The following is an 8,818-nucleotide window of genomic DNA, read 5'->3' as shown; positions in this document are numbered from 1 at the left end:
AGGCATTGGAAGCTTGGAAGGGATAAATATTATCTTAGTGTGACTCCCGTTCCTAGAAGAAAAAGAATGTTAGGCAACTCGATGGGTCGGTAGATGCAGCAAGGGGAGCTAAAAGCAAAAGAATGTCTTGTTCGAGTTTCAGAATAAAGTGATAGACATAAATGTTAGCGGGAAATAAGAAGAGAGTTAATGAAACATTATGATTAAGATGTGATACATGGATGACAATGGTAGATCAAAAAGATGATAGTATTATAGAGTCTATAGTAAAGTGAAGGAAACAAGAGGTGACAGGCCTTGAGACGACAAAGGAGTATAGGCCATAAAGCCATATCCTCATTTTAAGAAATAAGTTCGTGACTCCAACACGACTACCAAAAAGGAAAAGTTAGACCCAGAGTAATAAGAAATCAGCATGGACTGATGAATAAGATAAACCAAACATGAACTAGGGACTGAGTAATAGTCGGCATCATGAGAATTTCATAGATTGCGTCCCTGCGATAATAGAATGGGACAACGAGTAGTTAGTAATTGATTAAGGAAGGGCCTAGTTATGGCTAAACAGGAGGTTACAGACGAGTCAGCAAATCGTGCTAGATAAACATAGTAAAACCCAATATAGTGAATTCAGCCTGAGAGGTAATGTCATTGTAATACTTGAGAAATATTCAGATAAGAGTTGGGATAGTTAAAGGTACCGTATGAATGTTATGAAAATAAAATATAGTCTCACTAGGAAGAACATCAAAAATTCCGTCAAGTATACGATGTAATAAGCTCGCAACTTTACAAGAGTCAGGAGGTCTTCCCTAAGTACTACAACGAAGACTAGCTGAGGAAATAAGGAAGAAGACTTCAACCTAAGCATAGTAACTTGAAGAAAAAAATGGTCTTTTAACAACAATCGCACAACAACATTGTATGTACTCCATAAGAAAGTGGTACCTATCGTGGCTATAAACGGGAAGAGAAAAAAAATCAAAATCAAAAGGTGATATTCAAGATCATATGGGTTGTACGGAATTCCAATATGTGTGGGCACTAAGATAAGCCAAGCATTTATGCAACAAGTGGCAGAACGACCAGGAAAAGTAGTTGCTTACATTTAAAGAAAGTTGAGAAGGAACGAAAGGAATTATTCGATCAATGATTCAGAGTTAGTTACGTTATGAATGCACTCAAGATTTCGGAGTATTATCCATGCAACATATATGTTGACAATCATACAGTCGTAGAAGACTCCAGTATAAGTTAAAAGAAGGAATTGAGTCCAGGTCATATATAAAGGATTGAATTATCAGAAGATTGTATCATGGTTATTTCATAGCGCCCATGAAAGGCTAAAGTAATAACTAATACCGTAAGCCACAGATCAGAAGATAGCTTAAGCCTACATAAAGGCTGATCAGAAGGAAGAGGAAACTAAAGAGTTGCAACAACGAAGTAAATCAGGAGTCTGATTATTGGACCCAGAAAATTATAGAAATCGTGATTGAGAACATTGCAGGATCGCTCCTAATATCAGAGGTACAAGAGAGGTAGTACAGTATCCATATTCTATAATGGTCTATGATAAAGTCAGTTAGAATAGTACCAGCCCCATAAGAAGTCAATATGAAGATCCCACCGGAGTGTGTATGCACTAGAGGTGCAAGTATTATAATAGAGCTTCAAGTTGCGGAAGTGAATTATACCTATGTGGAAGGGAGGTCATGAAAGAGATAGAAGATGTGATGCGATATTTTAAGGTAAGTAAGGTAAAGGTGAACAACGTACAAGATACTCAAATGTAGAAGGTTATGAATAGTCCTTACTTCAAATAGAAGGCTAGAAGTGCGGGGATTCAATATCCAGGGATGATAGCAGCGTCGTCAGTGGCATATCTTCCAATCGATGATTTCTAGGTATCGAGAGGTCTAGTTAAGAAAGTAAAGAAGAGTTAGAGATGATGTGATGTCTCACTTGATGTTCTAAAATAACACAAGGAAATCTGTGGTGCAAGCAAGTTGAAGGAAGGTTGCGAGTAGTATAAATAGATATGTATAGGTCGCAAGCTAAAGTACGGTAAAACGACAAGGTTTTAGGAAGACAGGAGTAAGGATAAGAAAGGGCGAGTGAGAAGGTGATGAGAATGGATAAGTCCTCAGGATTAAGCCCGTAAAAACAAGAGAGCTGATGATTTCTCTAAGTTATAGAAAGCTCAGCATAACCTGAACTCAACTCAAAGGAGTCTAAGACTAGTAGAATTTAAAAGAGATGAAATGATACCCTGATAGTAGAGTAAGGGTGTGATTGTGATAGATAAAGGATGACGTTTGGACCTTCGATTGAGTGATGATTTGAAGGGATTTCATGAATTGTACATGTGATGACCCAAAATGTCATCTTTAAATTTAATAATTAATTTTGTATTCTAATACCTCGAAAAGAACTATTTATCATTCCTCGACTTGCGTGCGCAGTCCGTAAAATTTTCCGAAAAGTTTTCAGGTGAAAAATGAATTAAAATATGAATTAGAGCTTTTAAACTCAACTGAGTTGACTTTGGTCAACATTTTGAGCAAACGGACTCGGATCAGTATTTTGATAGTTTTGGTAGGTCCGTATCATGATTTGGGACTTAGGCGTATGCCCGGAATAAAATTCCAAGGTCCCTAGCCCGAGATATGGAATTTTGATGAAAACTTAAAAGTTTAAGTTCAAATAGTGATCGGATGTCAAATTATGTGCAAACGGCCCCGGAATCGAATTTTGATGATTCCAACAGCTCCGTATGGTGATTTTGGACTTAGGAACGTGATCGGAATTTTATTTGGAAGTCCGTAGTAGAATTAGGCTTGAAATGCCGAAAGTTGAATTTTTGGGAAGTTTGACCGAGAGGTTGACTTTTTGATATCGGGGTCAAAATCCGATTCTGAAAATTTTCATAGCTCCGTTATGTCATTTATGACTTGTGTGCAAAATTTGAAGTCATTCCGAATTGATTTGATGTGTTTCGACACAAGATATAGAATTTGAAAGTTCAAAGTTCATAGATTTTGATTTGAGGTCGTGACAAGTTGGTATCAGAGCACTAGGTTCATAGGTGTTATGAGTCACAAGCAGGTTTAGTAGAGTCTTGTGGATTGGTACGGAGACGTCTGTACTTATCTTCGGGAGGCTATGGAACTGTTAGGAAAATATTCACTTCTTTGATTCCTTATCGTGCGGCATTGATTTAGCTTGAAACATATATCTCATATTCCTTTGTATCCACTCGTGTATGACATTGCGCACTCAATATCAGTTGTGCATCGACGGTTCGTGATGCCGCAGATAGACTACGAGGGAGCCAGAGATGCTCAAACATTGCCTTAACGTGTGGTTCCGACTGAAGATGCGGGCGTATTGAGAGATCACCTAGTGAATCATGTGGGGGTGCAACGGACGTTGGCGTCTGGTTGATTTATACAAGCTGTGAAGATTATTATTGTGGATCATCGGACGTTGTGACCTATGACTTCGCGCCGAGTAGGGGAGTCCACTACTAATGGGTGGATTGCGGGGTCATGTATTATATCAATTTTAGCCTGAAATGTATATATGTGGTACTGAAAGGTTCCCTAAAATTTACACATGTTTAAGACCTGAGATTTTGTAGAGGATAAGGTTGGGACTTGCGGTATGTCCGCCTCCTTAGTAATCCTATACTTCAATACCAAAGGAGTTATAGAAACAACTCTAAATTTGTAGAAGGTCTACTCAGCGTGGACGTCACTGTTGCGGATTTTGGGGTGCTTCGGAGTAAGTACACTTGTTGACGAGAGTCTGGACTATGTGGTTCGTGACAAGATTTGTCTGTATGGAGCTCTACTTTTGTGATCGTTGTGTATAAATAGGAGTAAGGGTTACCCCAAAGAAGAGTCGAAGAGTATGTTAAGAAATTGGTCAGCTCAACAGTGTAGAGTCAGTATAACAAAAGAAGAAATTCGCCTTGGGAGAGATAATTCTCCACCGGTGTTCGTGGCAAGCCTATGAAGAGAGCAGACGAGCCAATGCAACACCTCCCACTTGGCTCAGTTCTCAGAAACGCTTTTGAAAGAGTTTGTTTTCTGGACTCTCCGTAATGCATGGCACATAGGGTTTGAACGGTTGCGTCATGTCACCATTGACGATGTCAGAATATGCCATCAAGTTCAATAAGTTAGCCCATCATACTCCTACTTTGCTTCCTACACCCAGAGGGCGAGTCCATAGACTCATTAAAGAACTCAATTATGATCATAAAATTTTGTACGACTCGGGAGCTACAAGATGATACTTCAACTAGTTGTACAAATTACCAAGATATTAGAATGTGTTCGGGGTGAGGAAAAAGGAAACTAAGGAGACCAAGACGTCTCAAGGTTCTGGGGGATTCAGTGGATTCTACTCTGCAAGTATAAATCATTATGGAGGGGGCTCGGGCAGTCGGCCAGCCCAGTCCGCACATCGGATTACTCAGGGTGCTCCAGTAAGTTCTTTTAATGCACCACCGACATGAGTTCCTACAATGGTTATTCCAGTTATCTGCACAGACTCAATATGAGCAGCCTAACCCGCAAAAGGGTTGTTATGAAGACGGTGATACTAGGCACATCATGAGAAAAATTGTCAAAAACTTGGGAGAGACTTATTTCATCAAAGCACTCAGGCTACGTGTCCCATTGCAGTTACTACACCACCCACACGACCAGTTAGGGGTGGAGGACAGACGGGTAAAAGGCATCCTAGAGGTGGAGACCCAGCCGTTGATATATTTATTTTACGGTATGGCGGAGGTCGCTACATCAGATGGTGTCGTTACAGGTACGACCTCGATTTAATATAAAGGAATAATTTCCTTAAGTTGATTCGGTTCTCAATATCGAAACGAGTCTTCCTATTGTGCTCCACTTATGAGTGAGCTTCATAATTCTATAATCTACTTATGTGTTTACCCCTGTTGGGAGATTTTATGGAGATAACTATGCCTATCATTTCGTGTTGGTCACTAATAAGAGCTGCGAGGCTAAATGTGGCTTTCTGTTACTCATTTCGGTAAATTTTGATGTAAATTCCGAATAATTAATTGCAAATTGTGAATTATATGTCCTAGCGGTGTGGGGTTCATTATGTGTTGTGATTTGGTGTAACCGAAATTATTTAAAAGGAGAAAATGGAAATTTTCAATTGGCACGATGTGCATATTACTTGTGATTCAGAACTGAGGATGAGATCCTCACATTTTTATGTAAATTGATATGTTTAAACCGGGCTACGAGCTGCGGTGGAAGTTATATAAGGACGAGATCCTTGTGAGGAAAATTCTTGTGTTTAAGTTCTCCCTTGTGAAATTAAATTTGTACTATAGTACTAATAGGGAGTCATGCCTGTTAGGCTTATTTGAAAATTCTTATATGAAATTCTCTATGCATAGTTGTCAAATTCGTGTTATAATTATTAATTTTTAACCTACGAGATAGGTGCCTGCCTAGGTGGCATTAAATGTGACTCGTTAATTCGGGTAAATAATTATGAAGTCTTCATGCCTCGCATCTAGTTATCAGTATTGTGAAGGTTTGCAACGAGATTTTTGTTAACATGAGGTTAAATGACGATTCTGTAATTGATTATGAACAACTATTAAGACCAAATTGATCCAAGAGGGTGCCCCATTTACAGGGTCAGACGAGTGTGAGTTAAGCTTTCAGAAGCTCAAGATCACTTTGACTCCGACACAAGCGTTGGTATTACTTACATGTTCAAGGTCTTATACTGTGTATTGTGACGCGTCGCGTATTGGTCTCGGCGCGATGTTGATGCAAGATGGTAGGGTGATTGCCTACGCGTCTAGACAGTTAAAGGTACATAAAAAATAAAATAAAAAATAAAAAATTTGGTCCACGTCCTTGAGTTAGCAGCTATTGTTCGTGCCTTGAAGAATTTGGCTCCATTATTTGTACGGTGTCCATTGCGAGGTCTACATCGATCACCGAAGTCTACAACATCTGTTTAAACAGAAGGATCTTAATTTGCGGCAGCGGAGATGGTTGGAGTTTCTTAAGGATTATGATATCACCATTCTCTATCATCTTAGGAAGGCCAATGTAGTGGACGATGCCTTGAGTCGTAAGGCAGAGAGTTTGGGCAGCTTAGCATATTTACCAGTAGCAGAGAGGCCTTTGGCCTTGGATATTCAGGCCTTGGCCAACCAGTTTGTCAGATTGGATGTTTTCGAACCGAGTCGAGTTTTGGCTTGTGTGGTTTCTCAGTCTTCTCTTTATGATCGTATCAGGGAGCGTCAGTATGATGACCCCCATTTGCTTGTCCTTAAGGATACAGTTCAGCACGGTGATGCCAAAGAAGTCGCAATTGGAGATGACGATATATTACGGATGTAGGGCAGGCTATGTGTGCCTAATGTAGATGGTTTTCGTGAATTGATTCTCCATGAGGCTCACAGTTCGCGGTACTCCATATATCCAGGTGCTGCGAAGATATAGCAGGACTTGAGGCAACATTATTGGTGGAGGAAGATGAAGAAAGACATAGTGGAGTATGTAGCTCGGTGTCTAAATTGTCAACAAGTGAAATATGAGCATCAACGACCTAGTGGATTGCTTCAGAAGTTAGTGATTCCAGAATGGAAATGGGAGAGGATCACTATGGATTTCATTGTTGGGCTCTCACGGACTCAGAGGAAGTTCAATGCAGCTTGGGTGATTGTGGATAGATTGACCAAGTCAGCTCATTGCAATCCTATGATGACTACCTACTCTTCCGAGCAGTTGGCTCGAATCTATATTCGCGAGATTGTCAGATTTCACGGCATACCGGTATCTATCATCTCTGACCGGGGTACGCAGTTTACATCATGGTTCTGGAGGTCAGTACAACGTGAGTTGGGTACTCGGGTAGAGTTGAGTACAACATTTCACCCTCAGACAGACAGGCAGTCCGAACGCACTATTAAGATACTGGAGGATATGCTTCGTGCGTGTGTGATAGATTTTGGGGGTGCTTGGGATCAGTTATTACCACTTGCGTAGTTTGCTTACAACAACAATTGCCAGTCAAGCATTCAGATGGCTCCATATGAGGCCTTGTATGGTAGGTGGTGCCAGTCCCCAGTGGGTTAGTTAGAAAAAGTACCTAAGCTGGTGAATAAGTGCGGATAACAACTGCGCATATCATGCTCGGTCTCCCAAGCGCCTCCTAGACCGAATGACCCCTCCACTGAACCTTTGCGGAAGCAATGTTCTTTGACCCCGTTCGAGGACGAACGTTTGTTTTAGAGGTGGAGAATGTGATGACCCAAAATGTAATCTTTAAATTTAATAATTAATTTTGTATTCTAATACCTCGAAAAGAACTATTTATCATTCCTCGACTTGCGTGCGTAGTCCGTAAAATTTTCCGAAAAGTTTTCAGGTGAAAAATGAATTAAAATGTGAATTAGAGCTTTTAAACTCAACTGAGTTGACTTTGGTCAACATTTTGAGCAAATGGACTCGGATCAGTGTTTTGATAGTTTTGGTAGGTCCGTATCGTGATTTGGGACTTAGGCGTATGCCCAGAATCAAATTCCAAGGTCCCTAGCCCGAGATATGGAATTTTGATGAAAAATTAAAAGTTTAAGTTCAAATAGTGACCGGATGTCAAATTATGTGCAAACGGCCCCGGAATCGAATTTTGATGATTCCAACAGCTCCGTATGATGATTTTGGACTTAGGAGCGTGATCGGAATTTTATTTGGAAGTCCGTAGTGGAATTAGGCTTGAAATGCCGAAAGTTGAATTTTTGGAAAGTTTGACCGAGAGGTTGACTTTTTGATATCGGGGTCGAAATCCGATTCTGAAAATTTTCATAGCTCCGTTATGTCATTTATGACTTGTGTGCAAAATTTGAAGTCATTCCGAATTGATTTGATGTGTTTCGACACAAGATATAGAATTTGAAAGTTCAAAGTTCATAGATTTTGATTTGAGGTCGTGACAGTACAAGATTAAAATACCCACGTAAGTGAGTCACATTGGGATGCTATAAAGTACGATTATTGAAGTACAATATCACAGCTAAGTGGATCAGGAAAATCACTTCGAATATTCCTCGATGCAACGTAAGCTCTAGTGGCAATGTTTTACGTAAGAAGTTTCAAGATATCATTGGTAGATTGTAGATCAACATTGAGATAAATCAACAATGGATTGATAGAAGTTACAAAGTACGAAATGAGATATGGCAACATTAGTAAGTACGACAAAGTACCGACCGAAGAACTTCAATATACCTATAGATGCCCAGGGGGACATCTTATCAAGCTCTGCATATGTTCACAAAGTGAGGCCTAAAGATTGGTTAAAAGCTGGAGTTAAAGGAGAGAAGATCGCATAGGCGTACTTAGAAAGTCAGAGCCGTACAAGCTGCATGATAAAAGGTAGAAACAGTTACAAGATTGGGAAGATTCCGATCACAAGCCATGGTATGGGAAAGAGGCCTAAAGGGGGGAATTCCCTGGCCTTTGGATTTATTCACAGAACAGTTACCTAAATGGCAAGGAGAGTATTAAAGTATTCGCAAGAGCTATGGGTGATGAGAATGATAAGTGTATCAGTCAACATTCGAGAACGAATGTTCCAAAGGGGGGAATGATGTTATATCCCATATTTTCGTACGTCAAAGTACGCCATAAGTAAATTGATGGAAGCTCGGAAATGAGATATTACATCCCACATTTTTGTGTGTTAAAGTTTCGTCGTAAGTTAATCGACGTAAGTTCGAAAATGGGATTATTTTGAGATTATAAGCAATATG

The sequence above is a fragment of the Nicotiana tabacum genome, chromosome 13 (assembly GCF_000715075.1).
Source record: "Nicotiana tabacum cultivar K326 chromosome 13, ASM71507v2, whole genome shotgun sequence".
Taxonomy (NCBI): Eukaryota; Viridiplantae; Streptophyta; class Magnoliopsida; order Solanales; family Solanaceae; genus Nicotiana; species Nicotiana tabacum.
This window is presented reverse-complemented; position numbering follows the sequence as displayed.